This window comes from Lithobates pipiens, unplaced genomic scaffold (assembly GCF_037356315.1).
Source record: "Lithobates pipiens isolate NorthernLeopardFrog02 unplaced genomic scaffold, aLitPip1_a1.2 Scaffold_27, whole genome shotgun sequence".
NCBI lineage: Eukaryota > Metazoa > Chordata > Amphibia > Anura > Ranidae > Lithobates > Lithobates pipiens.
The window spans coordinates 7,348,472-7,368,296 of record NW_027507788.1 but is presented as its reverse complement, the minus strand read 5'-3'; the positions used below and the strand labels follow the sequence as shown (position 1 = coordinate 7,368,296).

Here is a 19,825-nt window from a genome sequence, read left to right as displayed (position 1 = left end):
CACTTGGATATTATTTTTTAATTAAAATAATGACAGTGCCGTCATCCACATACAGAAATCGAAGGGACGACGTAAATGAAAGCGCGTGTTTTTAGTATCATTTTAAATTATTTAATTTAAACAATTTTAAAGGCATTATTTTGGCACAAATTTTGGGGTAATAATAACCCTCGCTTTTGCTCACCCCTAATTCTAACTATAAACTGAGCATTTTAGCGTTGCGTTATAGTATATGTATGACCTCTTACGTTCAGAAATTCCGCCACCCCCGGCCAGCAAGTGTTAATAACACCCCACCCCCCCCCACCCCCTCCGGGCCGCGGCCAAACACATAAGTGATTGTCGGTGGTTCTCAGCTGCAGAAGGCAGATTAAACACAATGGATTTCTGGCACTCGGATGAAGACTTAATGTGTTTTGCAGCCGCTGCCCAGAGATTCCTAAATGACCCGTTTGTTCCCTGAGAATTCCATTTTTACCCCCCCCCCTCGGCTCAGCAATCGCCCCAACAATTCCCAGTGGGGAGAGACTTTTGTGTCGATGTGTTTTTCGGAAGGTCACCGCGCTATGTACTAATTGTCATGTCTGCATTGCAGAACTTTATCTTTAACGTGGATGCAAAAGGTTTCCGAGGCGGGGGAGGTCGTTGTGCGCTTAGAATTTGTGTCTCCCCCCTCCTCGGCGTGTCAAAACTGGACAGAGGTCAGTCCTGAAAAGCCCTCGAAGCTCATCTCCCCCAATGGGGCAACGGGGCTTCTCTGTGCTCTGCTCCTTGCCCATCCGGGGTCACCTGAGGTCTAAGAGTTGCCACTCCTTCAGTTGAATTCTCCTGTCGTCTCCCAGCTTCTGAGATCGCATAACAGTCCTCCTAGTTGTTCATTTTCCTGTTTTAACCACTTCAAACCCCTTGGGACGTACCGGTACATCCTCGGGTGGGAAGTGATTTCGCACCTGCCAGGCATCATCCCGATTTCAAAATCTTCGGCCAGTGATGGGCTCTTATGGAAGTGATCCAAAAGGCCATGCAGCCGCTCGATAACTTCTAAAGGGCACCGAAGGGAGCTTTTCCTGTTCTGCCGCTTTTACTGGGCTTTCTTGAGTGATCGGAAAGTCAGGTACCACCGCCGCTCGGTGATCGTATATATCCTCATCCGGAGTGTCCATGTACTCTCCTCCTGTACCACCGCCACTCGGTGATCCTTATATCCTCATCCGGAATGTCCATGTACTCTCCTCCTGTACCACTGCCGCTCGGTGATCGTATATTCTCATCCGAAGTGTCCATGTACTCTCCTCCTGTACCACCGCCGCTCGGTGATCCTTATATCCTCATCCGGAATGTCCATGTACTCTCCTCCTGTACCACCGCCACCTGGTGATCCTTATATCCTCATCCGGAATGTCCATGTACTCTCCTCCTGTACCACCGCCACTCGGTGATCCTTATATCCTCATCCGGAATGTCCATGTACTCTCCTCCTGTACCACTGCCGCTCGGTGATCGTATATTCTCATCCGAAGTGTCCATGTACTCTCCTCCTGTACCACCGCCGCTCGGTGATCCTTATATCCTCATCCGGAATGTCCATGTACTCTCCTCCTGTACCACCGCCACCTGGTGATCCTTATATCCTCATCCGGAATGTCCATGTACTCTCCTCCTGTACCACCGCCACTCGGTGATCCTTATATCCTCATCCGGAATGTCCATGTACTCTCCTCCTGTACCACCGCCACTCGGTGATCCTTATATCCTCATCCGGAATGTCCATGTACTCTCCTCCTGTACCACCGCCACTCGGTGATCCTTATATCCTCATCCGAAATGTCCATGTACTCTCCTCCTGTACCACCGCCACCTGGTGATCCTTATATCCTCATCCGGAATGTCCATGTACTCTCCTCCTGTACCACCACCGCTCGGTGATCGTATATTCTCATCCGAAGTGTCCATGTACTCTCCTCCTGTACCACCGCCACTCGGTGATCCTTATATCCTCATCCGGAATGTCCATGTACTCTCCTCCTGTACCACCGCCGCTTGGTGATCGTATATATCCTCCTCCGGAGTGTCCATGTACTCTCATTCAGTGCCACCGCCACTTGGTGTCCGTGTACTCTCATTCGATACCAACGCCGATCAGTGTCCATGTAATCTCCTCCTGAACCACCGTCACTCCGTGTCCTCTCCTCCTGTATCGCCACCACTCAGTGGCCATGTACTCTCATTCGGTACTACCACCGCTCGGTGTCATGTACTCTCTTCCTGTCCCACAGCCGCTTGTTGTCCGTGTACGCTCATTCGGTACCACCGCCGCTCGGTGTCCATGTACTGTCCTCCTGTACCACCGCCGTTCGGTGTCCATGTACTCTCCTCCTGTATCACCGCTGTTCGGTGTCCATGTACTCTCCTCCTGTACCACCATCGCTCCGTGTCCGTGTACTCTCCTCCTGTGCCACCGCCACTCGGTGTCCGTGTACTCTCCTCCTGTGCCACCGCCACTCGGTGTCCGTGTACTCTCCTCCTGTACCACCGCCGCTCGGTGTCCATGTACTGTCCTCCTGTACCACCGCCGTTCGGTGTCCATGTACTCTCCTCCTGTACCACCGCTGTTCGGTGTCCATGTACTCTCCTCCTGTACCACCATCGCTCCGTGTCCGTGTACTCTCCTCCTGTGCCACCGCCACTCGGTGTCCGTGTACTCTCCTCCTGTACCACCAGCGCTCGGTGTCCGTGTACTCTCATTGGGTTCTACCGCCGCTCCGTGTCCATGTACTTTCCTCCTGTACCACCATCACCCGGCGTCAGTGTATTTTCATCCTGTACCACAGCCGCTTGGTGTCCGTGTACTCTCCTCCTGTATCACCGCCGCTCGGTGTCTGAGCACTCTCCTCTTGTACCACCGTCACTCGTATCCATGTACTCTCCTTCTGAACCACCGCCACTCTGTGTCCATGTACTCTCATTCAGTACCACCACTGCTCATTGTCCATGTACTCTACTCCTGTACCACCACTGCTTGGTGTCCGTGTACTCTACTGTACCACCACTGCTTGGTGTCCGTGTACTCTACTGTACCACCACTGCTTGGTGTCCGTGTACTCTACTGTACCACCACTGCTTGGTGTCCGTGTACTCTACTGTACCACCACTGCTTGGTGTCCGTGTACTCTACTGTACCACCACTGCTTGGTGTCCGTGTACTCTACTCCTGTACCGCTGCCGCTCGTTGTCTATGCACTCTACTCCTGTACCGCCACCACTCAGTGGCCATGTACTCTCCTCCGGAACCACCGCCACTCGGTGTCCATGTACTCTAATTCAGTACCACCACTGCTCGTTGTTTGCGTACTCTCCTCCGGAACCACCGCCAGCAGGACCTAGATATCAACCTATGACCTCAGCTACACTGGCGCAGTGGCTCTTCTTGCTGAGCCACCTGTGATGCTGGGTACCCGATTCCTTGGATAATCTCGATAAAAAGAAAAAAAAAAAGAAAAAATGGGCAAAATTTTCACTGAATAATAATTCTAAAGACTTATTAATTCTAAATATGTTTAATGATATTTATATCATATTAAATATAATATTATCGTATATATTAAATTATTATTTTAAATAATTGTTAAATCATTTTATGGAGTCATTTTGGCTAATCTTGATTTAAAAAATCAAAATAAAGGGACCGTGTAAAAAAAACAGAACAAAAAAAAAACAGTTAATGGAGCTCTGTATTTTTATGATGTTGCACATTCTCGGGAAGTAGGTTAAAAGGGTCCAGATTTCCAGGGACAGTCCCGGATTTTAGGGGGCCATCCCCAGAAATAAGTGGTTAAACGTCTGTTGAGTTTGTTCTGCTATTTGTGTCCTGCAGAGGGGAGATTTCCCATCCTGTCCTATAAATACTGCAGGAAAACTCTTCAAAGGAATCGGGAATCCCCCCCCCCCCCCCACTCGGGGACAGATGTCACCGGGACAGTTGCCCCTTTTGAAAGACATTCCTGTTCAGTTGGTGACGACTGAAAATTTGGGGATTTTTTTTTCTTTCGCTCTTGGTGGCATTTGTAACCAGAACAGATGCGGTGGGCAGACATGGCACCAAATTATGGGTGTGGCAAAACTGTAGAAGAGCCTTAAAATTTGAACCTACTCATTATGTACACAGTCACATGGCACAGTCCTTGTGCTCAAAAAATATTCCAACGGGGTCAGTAATGCCCAAAATGCATGGGTCGGGTGTCAGCAATGCACAGAGCGCGGGGGTCAGGAGTCTGTAATATACAGAGCACAGGGGTCAGGAGTATATAGTGTACAGAGCACGGGGTCAGGAGTATATAGTGTACAGAGCACGGGGTCAGGAGTATATAGTGTACAGAGCGTGGGGGTCAGGAGTATATAATGTACAGAGCGCGGGGGTCTGGAGTCTGTAATGTACAGAACACTGGGGTCTGGAGTCTGTAATGTACAGAGCGCGGGGGTCTGGAGTCTGTAATGTACAGAGCGTGGGGGTCTGGAGTCTGTAATGTACAGAGCGCGGGGGTCTGGAGTCTGTAATGTACAGAGCGTGGGGGTCTGGAGTCTGTAATGTACAGAGCGTGGGGGTCTGGAGTCTGTAATGTACAGAGCGCGGGGGTCAGGAGTATGTAATGTACAGAGCACGGGGGTCAGGAGTATGTAATGTACAGAGCACGGGGGTCAGGAGTATGTAATGTACAGAGCACGGGGGTCAGGAGTATGTAATGTACAGAGCACGGGGGTCAGGAGTATGTAATGTACAGAGTGTGGGGGTCAGGAGTCTAATATACAGAGAGCAGGGCCTAGGAGTCTGTAATGCACAGAGCGAAGGGGTCAGGAGTCTGTAATGCACAATGCCAAGGTGTCAGAAGTCTGTAATGCACAGAATGTGAGGGTCAGAATTCTCTAATGCACAGAGTGCAGGGGTCAGGAGTGTCTAATGGGTCAGGAGTGTGTAATGCATAGAGTACAGGATTCGGGAGTGTGTATTGCACAGAGCTTGAGTATTAAGGGGCAGTAATGCACAGAGTGCAGGAGTCAGAAGTTTCTAATGCAAAGGGTGCAGGGGTCAGGGTGCTCTACTGGGTCAGGAGTGTGTAATGCGCAGCGGACAGGGGTCAGGAGTCTGGAGTGTGCCAGGGTTCAGTGGTCTGTAATTCACAGAGCACAGGGGTTGAGAGTTTTTAATGCACAGAGCGTGGGGGTCGTAGTCTAATTTAAAGAGTGCAGGGGCTGAGAGTCTAATGTACAGAGAGCAGGGTTCAGGAGTCTCTAATGGGTTAGGAGTGTGTAATATACAGAGTGCAGGAGTCAGAAGTCTCTAATGCACAGATTGCGGGGGACAGGAGTCTCTAATGCGCAGAGTGCAGGGGACAGGAGTCTCTAATGCGCAGAATGCAGGGGACAGGAGTCTCTAATGCGCAGAGTGCAGGGGACAGGAGTCTCTAATGCGCAGAGTGCAGGGGACAGGAGTCTCTCTAATGCGCAGAGTGCAGGGGACAGGAGTCTCTACTGCGCAGAGTGCAGGGGACAGGAGTCTCTACTGCGCAGAGTGCAGGGGACAGGAGTCTCTACTGCGCAGAGTGCAGGGGACAGGAGTCTCTACTGCGCAGAGTGCAGGGGACAGGAGTCTCTACTGCGCAGAGTGCAGGGGACAGGAGTCTCTACTGCGCAGAGTGCAGGGGACAGGAGTCTCTACTGCGCAGAGTGCAGGGGACAGGAGTCTCTACTGCGCAGAGTGCAGGGGACAGGAGTCTCTACTGCGCAGAGTGCAGGGGACAGGAGTCTCTACTGCGCAGAGTGCAGGGGACAGGAGTCTCTACTGCGCAGAGTGCAGGGGACAGGAGTCTCTACTGCGCAGAGTGCAGGGGACAGGAGTCTCTACTGCGCAGAGTGCAGGGGACAGGAGTCTCTACTGCGCAGAGTGCAGGGGACAGGAGTCTCTACTGCGCAGAGTGCAGGGGACAGGAGTCTCTACTGCGCAGAGTGCAGGGGACAGGAGTCTCTACTGCGCAGAGTGCAGGGGACAGGAGTCTCTACTGCGCAGAGTGCAGGGGACAGGAGTGTCTAATGCGCAGAGTGCAGGGGACAGGAGTGTCTAATGCGCAGAGTGCAGGGGACAGGAGTGTCTAATGCGCAGAGTGCAGGGGACAGGAGCGTCTAATGCGCAGAGTGCAGGGGACAGGAGCGTCTAATGCGCAGAGTGCAGGGGACAGGAGCGTCTAATGCGCAGAGTGCAGGGGACAGGAGCGTCTAATGCGCAGAGTGCAGGGGACAGGAGCCTCTAATGCGCAGAGTGCAGGGGACAGGAGCCTCTAATGCGCAGAGTGCAGGGGACAGGAGCCTCTAATGCGCAGAGTGCAGGGGACAGGAGCCTCTAATGCGCAGAGTGCAGGGGACAGGAGCCTCTAATGCGCAGAGTGCAGGGGACAGGAGCCTCTAATGCGCAGAGTGCAGGGGACAGGAGCCTCTAATGCGCAGAGTGCAGGGGACAGGAGCCTCTAATGCGCAGAGTGCAGGGGACAGGAGCCTCTAATGCGCAGAGTGCAGGGGACAGGAGCCTCTAATGCGCAGAGTGCAGGGGACAGGAGCCTCTAATGCGCAGAGTGCAGGGGACAGGAGCCTCTAATGCGCAGAGTGCAGGGGACAGGAGCCTCTAATGCGCAGAGTGCAGGGGACAGGAGCCTCTAATGCGCAGAGTGCAGGGGACAGGAGCCTCTAATGCGCAGAGTGCAGGGGACAGGAGCCTCTAATGCGCAGAGTGCAGGGGACAGGAGCCTCTAATGCGCAGAGTGCAGGGGACAGGAGCCTCTAATGCGCAGAGTGCAGGGGACAGGAGCCTCTAATGCGCAGAGTGCAGGGGACAGGAGCCTCTAATGCGCAGAGTGCAGGGGACAGGAGCCTCTAATGCGCAGAGTGCAGGGGACAGGAGCCTCTAATGCGCAGAGTGCAGGGGACAGGAGCCTCTAATGCGCAGAGTGCAGGGGACAGGAGCCTCTAATGCGCAGAGTGCAGGGGACAGGAGCCTCTAATGCGCAGAGTGCAGGGGACAGGAGCCTCTAATGCGCAGAGTGCAGGGGACAGGAGCCTCTAATGCGCAGAGTGCAGGGGACAGGAGCCTCTAATGCGCAGAGTGCAGGGGACAGGAGCCTCTAATGCGCAGAGTGCAGGGGACAGGAGCCTCTAATGCGCAGAGTGCAGGGGACAGGAGCCTCTAATGCGCAGAGTGCAGGGGACAGGAGCCTCTAATGCGCAGAGTGCAGGGGACAGGAGTCTCTAATGCGCAGAGTACGACGGGTTAGGAGTCTCTAATGCGCAGAGTGCAGGGGACAGGAGCCTCTAATGCGCAGAGTGCAGGGGACAGGAGCCTCTAATGCGCAGAGTGCAGGGGACAGGAGCCTCTAATGCGCAGAGTGCAGGGGACAGGAGCCTCTAATGCGCAGAGTGCAGGGGACAGGAGCCTCTAATGCGCAGAGTGCAGGGGACAGGAGCCTCTAATGCGCAGAGTGCAGGGGACAGGAGCCTCTAATGCGCAGAGTGCAGGGGACAGGAGCCTCTAATGCGCAGAGTGCAGGGGACAGGAGCCTCTAATGCGCAGAGTGCAGGGGACAGGAGCCTCTAATGCGCAGAGTGCAGGGGACAGGAGCCTCTAATGCGCAGAGTGCAGGGGACAGGAGCCTCTAATGCGCAGAGTGCAGGGGACAGGAGCCTCTAATGCGCAGAGTGCAGGGGACAGGAGCCTCTAATGCGCAGAGTGCAGGGGACAGGAGCCTCTAATGCGCAGAGTGCAGGGGACAGGAGTCTCTAATGCGCAGAGTACGACGGGTTAGGAGTCTCTAATGCGCAGAGTGCGACGGGTTAGGAGTATGTAATGCGCAGAGTGCGACGGGTTAGGAGTATGTAATGCACAGAGTGCAGGGGTTAGGAGTATGTAATGCACAGAGTGCAGGGGTTAGGAGGGCATAATACATTATACTGTATACAGAGTATAACAAGAAAATACCATGCTGTTCAATCCAAAATCTCCCTTTTTGGAAACCAATGCAAATTCTAAGCAGATGGTGTCCGGGCTGGGATTTGAACAGAGGACCCCCCATTGCAAGGTGGGAGTGCTAACCACTAAGCCACATATCCTACAAGGAACACAGAATGGTCCATTTAGATAGCAGCCAATTCTTCTACCAGCATGTCTCCGGAGAGTGGAAGGAAACTGGAGTACCGGAAGGAAACCCGTGCAAACTCAATGCAGATGGTGTCCTGATTGGGATTTGAATTGAGGACCCCGTTGCTGCAAGGTGGTGGTACTAACCACTAAGCCACTTATCCTACAAGGTTCGCAGTCTGTCTAAGCGATGCTCATTACAAGGCCCTTTTTTTCACCTATATAACTTTTTGTGGTAAACTTCTCCTCGGTGCCAAAATCCGACCCAAAAAAAAAAAACTCCGATTTTAGAAATGCGTTGCTAAAAACCTTTTTTTTTTTTTTTTTTTTTTTTATAAACTTCACAGCCGACTTCTTAAAAGTTAAAATCAGTAGATAAAAAGCCTCTGGGTGCTGATCCCGGCGTTCTGCTGTGTTCTGATGTCGCGGTGAAGAATGCGGCGCGGCGCTGAGGTGACACGGTGTCGTGTGAGGTCTCTGCATCTGCCTCGCTGCAGGACGGAGGCCCGGCGACACCTCCGCGTTCTGTCAAACGCAGCCAATATTTGCTGGAGGACGACCTTGGACTCTCCTGCTGACCCGCCGCTTTAGTTCAGCTGCTGAACGTCGGGCACCGAGCCATCCCTTCCCCCCCCTCCCATCCCCCCACCCCCACCCAGGCACTTCTTCTCCAAGCTACCAGACCCAACACCACCATTTAACTCCATCATGGGCAGGGAGCCTGGGGTCTGGCCATGTAGGCCGGTGCCTGGAGGTGTAAAGTTTCGAGAGGGGGGGAGGCCAGACTGCGATGTCATATTTGTTTTTTTTTATCTCTTACAAATTTGGGGGGGGGGGGATTTATGTTGCTTTAACATTGAATTACCCTTGTGGCCTCCAACAATGTGGAGATCGGTCCTGGCTGGTGCCCCCCGTGTTGGGTCTTTGTCTATCTCTTGGTGTTGTGGGTTACACGGGCTGGTGTCCACCATGATAAGAGTCCATGGGAACACCGGATCAGATGACGTGTCCTGTATCTGTGGGGGGGGGGAGGGGGGTTTGGCTTTGATTCTAGTGACAACCTTTGACTTTGTCTGGACTGAAGGACTGAACTCAACTTTGTTACGTTCTCTGCAGCTGGTAGAGTCCTATCAACCAGTACTGGGGGGAGGACTACAATAACCAACAGAGGTCAGGAAGAGTTCAATTCTGTTCCAAGAGGCTGGACTGTGACTGGGCCATTCTCAGGGCCGGATTAACATAGGGGCTATTGGAGCTGCAGCTCCAGGCCCCTTTCTCAAGATAGGCCCATTTGTCCAAAAAAAAAAAAAAAGTAAAAAAAAAAAAAAAAAAAGGAGATCGACTTTGAGGATTGTAACTTGGCAATCAGGAGTCACAGAGACCCCACATTTGGGGGATAGGTAGCTAAAGACCCACTCCAGCACAGGTTAAAATATGGGGCTGTTATCATCTATGGTTCCGGAGATACGGGAGATACGGGTCTCCTTGCGTAGCCTGTCAGAAGCTACACACAGAGCGGCAGTATAAATACAAGCTGGAACATTGCAGCAGACGGAGAGGATGACCTCACAGTGCTGATAATAATCATTTGTATATTACTTATGATAATTAACCCCTTGCCACCCAGGCCCATTCTGAGACTTCTCTCCTACATGTAAAAATCATCATTTTTTTATGCTAGAAAATTACTCAGAACCCTCAAGTATTATATATTGTTTTAGCAGACACCCTATGGAATAAAATGGTGGTCTTTGCAACTTTTTATGTTACACTATATTTGCGCAGCAATTTTTCAAACTTTTTTTTGGAAAGAAACTGTTTCATTCATAAAAAAAAACACTAAAGTTAGCACGATTTTTTGTTGTGTACTAAGCGATGCTTTACATTTTTTTACAGGTTACATGTTTAGAGTTACAAAGGAGGTCTAGTGCTAGAATTATTGCTCTCTCTCTAACGATCTTGGCGTATGTAACCTGTGTGTATCTGGCTCTGATACTAACCAGTGCCTACCCAGGGACTGACTAGTATCTCTCCCCAGCCTGTCCCCACACACCCTCTCACCCGCTGACCTGTGAATGGGGCAATCACTCCCGCAGTGTTATTGTGTTCTGCCAGTCAATACAATGATTAGTGTTGCTAACTATAGCTGGCAGCAATAAATGTTTTGGGGAAAACCTGACAGGCTGGTTGCACTCAAGTCAGTTAATAGGTTGACTTATGTAAAACCAGCTAGCCCATACATAGATCGACTATGGCTGGTCTCTGCTTAATTGGTGTAATTTCAATCCATGTCTGGCCCGCTTAACCACTACACAGTCCCTAAACATCCTTTCACAAACCTTTACATTTTTCCTTCCCAAATTACTTCATCCTCCTCTCCTATACATAGTGCCCACTGGCATACTCTCCACACTTCTCTCCTGTACATACTGCTCACTGTCATACCCTCCTCACTCCTCTGCTGTGCATACTGCCCACTGTCATACCCTTCACACTCCTCCTCTCTTGTACATAGTGCCTGCTGTCATACAATTCTCTCCTGTACATAGTGCCCACCGTCATACCCTCCACACTCCTCTCCTGTACATACTACTCACTGTCATACCCTTCATTCTCCTCTCCTATACATAGTGCCCACCATCATACCCTCCCTCCACACTCCTCTCCTGAAATTGCTACTTACTGTCCTACTCTCCACACTTCTCTCCTGTACATAGTGCCCACTGTCATACCCTCCACACTCCTGTACATATTGCTCACTGTCATACCCTCCACACTCTTCTCTTATACATAGTGCCCAATGTCATACCCTCTACACTCCCCTGCTGTGCATACTGCCCACTGTCATACCCTTCACACTCCTCTGCTGTACATAGTGCCTTCTGCCATACCCTCTGCACTCCTCTCATGTACATAGTGCCCACTGTTAGACCCTCCACATTCCTCTCCCTCACCTGCACATACTGCCCACTTTTATACCATCCACAATCCTCCCCTATGCCTCTTACCCACAAAAACTGTTCTTTAAAATTATACTGAATATCCTCAATGTTACCAGCTCTAGAATGGGCACTTTTGTTAGTTCAACTAAAGGAAATCTCACAGTCCTCATATTTGTTCTGCCCCATTATTAGTACTTATTTTATTTTGTAATTACTATTGTGATGTATAGAGGAACACGGGGGATGTCAGCTACTCTAAATATAGCACTTGTAAAAAAAAAGTCCCTGAAAATATTTTTGAAATGTTGACAACTATGCACTTAGGCACTGCCCAAGGGCCACAGGGTCAGTAGGGGGCCCCATGAGAGGCTCCTGTGATATTAAAGCGGTAGTAAACTTTTCTAACATTACTAATTTTTAGAGGCTAGGTTATGCCATAATGTACAAGTATGCACAGCATATTAGCACATGCCCTGCTTCTCCTCTCAAGACTGTTGCTGCTGACGGTGCTCCCCCTGTATTATTACAAATGCTATTGTTATTGACATTTTAAAATACTCATACTCAAATAGAGACTATACAGTGACTGATTTTTTGCACCATCTGAGCCCAAATATTTCTCTATTAGGACATTAGGGTACACTTAAATTGTTAGACTGAGCCCTCCAGTGCTGTGCTGTGATCAATCCGGCGGGGCCCGGGCACTTCCATCTTCACCCGGACTTCCTTCTGGGTTCTGTGCCTTCGGTCACTTGCCTTGGCCAGGCTGCGTTGATGTCATTCCCACACATGCTCATGTGCATCCTCTTTCTCTCATCCCCCCCTTTCTCTCTCATCCTCCCTCCCTTACCCCTCACATCTCTTTCACCCCCTTTCTCTCTCTCTCTCATCCTCCCTCTCTCTCTTTAATTTAATTTGTTATAACAAAAAATTGTTTGCATTTTTATTTATTTATTGTTAATAAAAGGCCCCGCCAAAATCCTCAGCACCAGGCCCATAATGTTCTTAATCTGGCCCTGGCCATTCTAACACATGAATATGCTTTCATGTAAACCATTCCATTGTAGCTCTGGCTGGATGTTTCGGGTCGTTGTCCTGCTGGAAGGGGAACCTCCGCCCCGGTCTCAAGTCTTTTACAGGCTCTAACAGGTTTTCTTCTAAGATTGTCCTGTATTTGTCTCCATCCATCTTCCCATCAACTCTGACCAGCTTCCCTGTCCCTGCTGAAGAAAACCATCCCCACCACATGATGCTGCCACCACCATGTCTCACGGTGGGGATGGTGTGTTCAGGGGGGATGGGCGGTGTTAGTTTCCCCCACACATTTTGCTTTTAGGCTAAAAAGTAGAATTTTGGTCTCCTCTGACCAGATCACCTTCTTCCACATGTTTGCTGCCCCCTCCCCCACATGGCTTCTCACAAACTACAAACAGGACTTCTTATGACTTTCTTTCTCCAATGTCTTTCTTCTTGTAGCTCTTCCATAAAGGGCAGATTTGTGGAGAGACGACTAATAGTTGTCCTGTGGACAGATTCTCCCCCCTGAGCTGTGGATCTCTGCAGCTCCTCCAGAGTTACCATGGACCTCTTGGCTCTTCTCTGATGAATGCTCTCCTTGCCCGGCCCGGTCAGTTTAGGTGGACGGCCATGTCTTGGTAGGTTTGCAGTTGTGCCATACTCTTTCCATTTTCCGATGATGGATTGAACAGAGCTCCGTGAGATGATCAAAGCTTGGGAGATCTTTTTTTTTTATAACCTGACCCTGCTTTATACTTCTCCACAACTTCATCCCTGACCTGTCTGGTGTGTTCCTTGGCCTTCATGATGCTGTTTGTTCACTAAGGTTCTCTGACAAACCTCTGAGGGATTCACAGAACAGCTGTATTTATACTGAGAGTAAATGACACACAGGTGGACTCTATTTACTAATTAGGTGACTTCTGAAGGCAATTTGGTTCCACTAGATTTTAGTTAGGGGGTATCACACACACGCTTTTCACATATTGGTTTGGAGGGATGGCCGAACTGTTCACCCGGCGGTCGGTTCACGGCTGTTCGCAGTCCGCCCCGTTCGGCGGACTATTGCCGCCGTTCGCCCGGCGGACTTCGGTGTTTACTGTATAAAAGAACTTTGAACTATGATGACACATCCATCATGGGGTACAGGTCAGCCAATTGAGACATTACAGCACATGGACACTTGGACATTCCCCCTAACTTATAAATAGACCCGATCCGGCGGCCATTTTACATTCTTTCTACTGTCACTATAGGGAGAGGTTGCTGTGTGGAGCAGGGAGAGACTGCAGTGACCCAAATCGCTAGCTATTAGGTCCACAAAAGTTCTTTTAAGGACTGGTATCATGGTATAGGTGTTAGGTGTAGTTCAGGATATAGGTTTGAGGCACTGCTTTTCAAGTCATTGTTGCTGCAGATTGTCTTTTGTCAGTGTAGAGAGAGGGACAGGACGCTGTGTGCTGCAGGGACAGTCATTTTAATCATTAGCTGTTATTATTAGGTCCACAAAAGTCCTTTTCAGGACTGGTATAGTAAAGTAGTACAGGATATAGTTTTGAGTGCTATTCAAGTTATTGTTGCAGCAGCCTGTGTTTTGTCAGTTTATATAGGGACAGGCAGGAAGCTGTGCGTGGCAGTGAGGGACAGTCAGTTTAATCAGTAGCTGTTACTATTAGGTCCACAAAGGTTCTTTTCAGGACTGGTATGGTAATAGGCTTGCACACGTATAATATTCTTTCTTCCAAATATAGAAAGAATATTATACTTGACTGCTTCCCTTCTGCTGCAGTAGTCCTTTATGAGTATAGGGATTGAGGTACAGTCTGCTAATCACAACCTACTATTTGCACAAAGGTCCTTCTAAGGACTGGTAAGGTATAGCGTACTACAGTATATAGGGTTGAGTGAGGTACAGTCTGCTAATCACAACCTAAAATGCACACCATACTATATGCCCGTACCCTCCTGCTTGAAGAGATTGAGCGGTGTCCTATTTTTGGGGCCCAGCAGAAACTTGCTGGTATCAGTGCTGCTGTTAGTGCTCTCTATCTCGGTGCAGGTGTCAGTGCTGTATATCACGGTGCTGGTGATCATCTCCTGCACCCTCTTCTTTGCCTACCCTGACCTTCCCTCGCCTCCATTGTCTCAAGAGTCCTGAATTGTCAGAATTTCACATATAAAAAAAGAATGCTTGTAGTTGTCGATCCCAGATTCACCTCATACATGTGTTATGTCATTGGCCATGTGGTGGGACTATGTGTGCACAGCTAGTAATTATTTTGTGGCTGCAAATATGACCTGTAGGTTTGTAAAGTTCACCATCCCTGTGCTGTGCTGACTTCCTCCTGGGGCTGTACCTCTGCTGTGCATATTATGAGGGGCTCCCACCATCCCTGTGCTATGCACATTATGAGGGGCTCCCACCATCCCTGTGCTATGCTGACTTCCTCCTGGGGCTGCTTATTATGAGAGGCTCCCACCATCCCTGTGCTGTGCTGACTTCCTCCTGGGGCTGTTCCTCTGCTGTGCATATTATGACTGGCTCCCACCATCCCTGTGCTATGCTCATTATGAGGGGCTCCCACCATCCCTGTGCTATGCACATTATGAGGGGCTCCCACCATCCCTGTGCTATGCACATTATGAGGGGCTCCCACCATCCCTGTGCTATGCTGACTTCCTCCTGGGGCTGCTTATTATGAGGGGCTCCCACCATCCCTGTGCTGTGCTGACTTCCTCCTGGGGCTGTACCTCTGCTGTGCATATTATGAGGGGCTCCCAACTTCCCTGTGCTATGCTCATTATGAGGGGCTCCCACCATCCCTGTGCTATGCTGACTTCCTCCTGGGGCTGTACCTCTGCTGTGCATATTATGAGGTGCTCCCACCATCCCTGTGCTATGCTGACTTACTCCTGGGGCTGCTTACGGTGCAGGTGTCAGTGCTGTATATCACGGTGCAGGTGTCATTGCTGTATGTCGCGCTGCTGGTGATCATCTCCTGCACCCTCTTCTTTGCCTACCCTGGTCCCTGACCTTCCCTCTCCTCCATTGCCTTCATGCGCTCCACAGTCCTGAATTGTCACAACAATTTCCCATATAAAAAAAGAATGCTTGTAGTTGTCGATCCCAAATTCACCTCATACATGTGGCCATGTGGTGGGACTATGTTTGCACAGCTAGTAATTATTTTGTGGCTGCAAATTTGACCTGTAGGTTTGCGAAGTTCGCCTGCCATTGAAGTCAATGGGGCCCGCCGCGAACGTTACGGTTCGTGAACTATCGGCCGCGTTCGCGAAACGTCCCGTCGGAAGTTCGTCCATCACTATTTGTTTGGAACACATTTTGAGAACAATTTATCATTTTCCTTCCACTTAACAATTATATAACACTTTGTGTTGGTCTGTCACATAAAATCCCAATAAAATACATTTACGTTTTTGGTTGTAACATGACAAGATGTGGAAAATTTCAAGGGGTATGAATACTTTTTCAAGGCACTGTAAATACACACAGCGTGTGTGTGTGTGTGTGTGTATATATATATATATATATATATTTTTTTTTTCCTTATATAAAATATATACTTTCTACACTTTATTATTATGTATATATTTATAATTAACACAAAAATATAATTATATTTACTTTATATAGATCGATAGATCTATATTGATATATATATCTCATATTATTATTAGTATATGTGTGTGTGTGTAGTATTATTATAGTAATTACCACTTTACAGTAGTTTCTCCAGTGTTGCTTGTGCAGTGATAAACATATATATATATATATATATATAATATGTATTTAATAGATAGTATGTGTATATATATAATATATAATGTGTATCTATTAACTAAAAAATGTTTATATATATATAATATATTATGGAAAAAAAAGTGTGTGTGTGTGTGTGTGTATGTGTGTGTATATATATATATATATATATTTTTTTTTTTTTTTTTATGTATATAAGGCCAGATTTGTGCAGTGTACGACTGATTGTTGTCCTATGGACAGACTCTCCCACCTCAGCTGTAGTTCTCTGCAGTTCATCCAGAGTGATCATGGGCCTCTTGGCTGCATCTCTGATCAGTCTTCTCCTTGTCTGAGCTGAAAGTTTAGAGGGACGGCCAGGTCTTGGTAGATTTGCAGTGGTCTGATACTCCTTCCATTTCAAAATGATGGCTTGCACAGTGCTCCTTGGGATGTTTAAAGCTTGGGAAATCTTTTTGTATCCAAATCCGGCTTTAAACTTCTCCACAACAGTATTACGGACCTGCCTGGTGTGTTCCTTGGTCTTCATGATGCTCTCTGCGCTTTCAACAGAACCCTGAGACTATCACAGAGCAGGTGCGTTTATACAGAGACTTGATTACACACAGGTGGATTCTATTTATCACCATCAGTCATTTAGGACAACATTGGATCATTCAGAGATCCTCGCTGAACTTCTGGAGTGAGTTTGCTGCACTGAAAGTAAAGGGGGCCGAATAATTTTGCACGCACCACTTTTCAGTTTTTTATTTGCTAAAAAAGTTTAAAATATCCAATAGATTTCGTTCCACTTCACAATTGTGTCCCACTTGTTGGTGATTCTTCACAAAAAATTAAAATTTATATCTTTATGTTTGAAGCCTGAAATGTGGCAAAAGGTTGAAAAGTTCAAGGGGGCCGAATACTTTCGCAAGGCACTGTGTGTGTGTATATGTATATATGTATATATGTGTATATATATATATAGAGAGAGAGAGAGAGAGAGAGAGAGAGAGAGACGTGTGTGTGTATATATATATATATATATATATATATATATATATATAATTATAATTTTTTTTTATTTAATAGATAGTATGTGTGTGTATATATATATATATATATATATATATATATATATATATATATATATATATATATATATATATATATATATATATATATATAATGTGTATCTATTAAATAAATATATATATAAATATTATGGAAAAAAAACAAAAGTGTGTGTGTGTGTATATATATATATATATATCGCACACATTTTTTTATTATTATTTAATAGATAGTTTTGATGCTCTCAGTGGTGGAAGATGGAGTCCATACAGAACAGACAGAAGGACGGACACAGTGGATGGAGATCTTAGGATCTTCTCTCTGTTGGCTGGAGTCCGGCACTCTACCCCCAACACTCCCCCCGGTGTTGAAGTTCAGAGATGTCGCTGGCTCTATATATAGAGGATGGAACATGTCAGGTGTCCCCCGCTCTCTGCCCCAGTTGGACAGATCATACGTTGTCACCCTTCGCTTTGGTTGTCTGGCAGGGCTGTGGACAGTGGAGGGGGGGGGGGGGGTGGACCCAGCCCCTCATCATAAGGGTCATTTTGGGTACAGTTTGGACATTCAAGCACCCAAAATCCCAACCAATCAGGGGATTTGGATGTCTGGCTCTTTAACCCGCAGCAGATGAGCGGTTGATGGTGGCGCAGACGTAACGCGCGGTCAAGAACTCTCCGTCCTCCAGCCTGCGACGTGCCGCAGAGACCTCCGTCCGTTCCATTGTGCCGAGCGAATATCAAGGTCTATCGGAGGACCTTTTTTTTTTTTTTTGGGATGATGCTCACTGTTGCCGTGGCAACTATATAACAAGTCAGCCGTTGGATTTGATTTTTGACAGACGGCCGACCACGAAAAAAAAAAAAAGAAAAGCCGAATCTCTGGGCAGGTTTCATAGTTTGGTTCAGGTCAGCTGTTTGGGAAAGTTTTAAAGGGGAAGAATAAAAGTCGCATTGAATTCCGCCTTATTAAAGCGGAGCCGTCCGCCACTTCTACAAGTCTGCATGAAGAAATCCCGGACGAGCCCCAATACAGAGGACGAGGATCGTCGTTCACAAAAGCTCCACCCTTTTATTATTGAAAAGTTATCCTTGATCTCCAGCCTAGGCTGAGATGATGTAATCAGAAGCATTTCCTCAATCCCCCCTCCCCCCCCCTCCCCCCCACATAAACAGACTTTGTTGTAACTTTGTAGCAAGTCACAAAGTGAGAGGTTACAGCAGGGGGGTGATCTGTGTCAGACATTTGTGAACCCGGCCAAAAAACAGCACAGGCACCAGGATTTACATTATAATGGGCACAGTAGGTGTACAGACCCGGCAACTTGGCACAGGAATGGTGGGAACCCCTCATAATGGGTACAGCAGGTGTACAGACCCAGGAACTCAGGGCAGGGATGGTTGGAACCCCTCATAATGGACACAGCAGGTGTACAGGGATGGTGGGAACCCCTCATAATGGGCGCAGTGGGTGTACAGACCTGAGAACTCAGCTCAGTGATGGTTGGAACCCCTCATAATGGGCACAGCAGGTGTACAGACCCGGGAACTCAGCACAGGGATGGTGGGAACCCCTCATATTGGGCACAGCGGGTGTACAGACCCGGGAACTCAGCACAGGGATGGTGGGAACCCCTCATAATGGGCACAGCGGGTATACAGACCCGGGAACTCAGCACAGGGATGGTGGGAACCCCTCATAATGGGCACAGCCGGTGTACAGACTTGGGAACTCAGCACAGGAATGGTGGAAACCCCTAATAATAGGCACAGCCGGTGTACAGGGATGATGGGAACCCCTCATGATGGGCACAGTGGGTGTACAGACATGGGAACTCAGCACAGGGATGGTGGGAATCCCTCATAATGGACACAGCGGGTGTACAGACCCGGGAACTCAGCACAGGGATGGTGGAAACCCCTCATAATGGACACAGCGGGTGTACAGACCCGGGAACTCAGCACAGGGATGGTGGAAACCCCTAATAATGGGCACAGCAGGTATACAGGGATGATGGGAACCCCTCATGATGGGCACAGCAGGTGTACAGACCCGGGAACTCGGCACAGGGATGGTGGGAGCCTCTCATAATGGGCACAGCGGGTGTACAGACCCGGGAACTCGGCACAGGGATGGTGGGAGCTTCTCATAATGGGCACAGCGGGTGTACAGACCCGGGAACTCAGCACAAGGATGGTGGGAACCCCTCATAATGGGCACAGCGGGTGTACAGACCCGGGAACTCAGCACAGGGATGGTGGGAACTCCTCATAATGGGCACAGCGGGTGTACAGACTTGGGAACTCAGTGCAGAGAACTCACCAATGTAGTTCTTGTAGAGTAGAGGAAACTATGGGGGGTGTTTATTGCTCAGTTTCGGGGGGGGGGGGACCTGCACACACATTATTATGTTGGTTCCCGGTCTATAGCACAGTCGGGGGTCAGGGCTCGGTATCGGTGCTGCACACACATACTTCACAGGCTTTAGTACAAATCTAATCCTTTGATTGTAATCGGATGAAGGGAAGAAAAGGAGAACTTCCTTCCTTCTGTCCCAGTAAATCCCCGGCGGTCACACCTCTGGCCCCGTGCAGCTGATTCCGCCTCCACCGGCATGTGCGTTGGCTTAGGTTATACAGCGTTCAGTACATGGGCGGAGCCTGAGTTTATAGAACGCATTTTTCTTCTTTTTTTTTTGCAGGAGGCTGACTCCTCCTGAAAATGCTGGTTGACTGGCTTCAGCGCTGATCCCTTTTGGCTGTATCATCTTTCTGCGTTAATACAATCAGAATAAATTTCATGTATAAAGTGCTCAACTTGAAACCTTCCTTTATTAAAAAGTGTGCTGGATTCCGG

The 19,825-nt window shown here is 48.6% G+C and overlaps 1 protein-coding gene across 1 annotated transcript in view; it reads right to left on the bottom strand.

Annotated features, from left to right (window-relative positions):
• The window catches only part of LOC143933464 (phospholemman-like), a 104,852-nt gene that overhangs the window by 7,424 nt on the left and 77,603 nt on the right, over window positions 1-19,825 (bottom strand). The window lies entirely within an intron of this gene.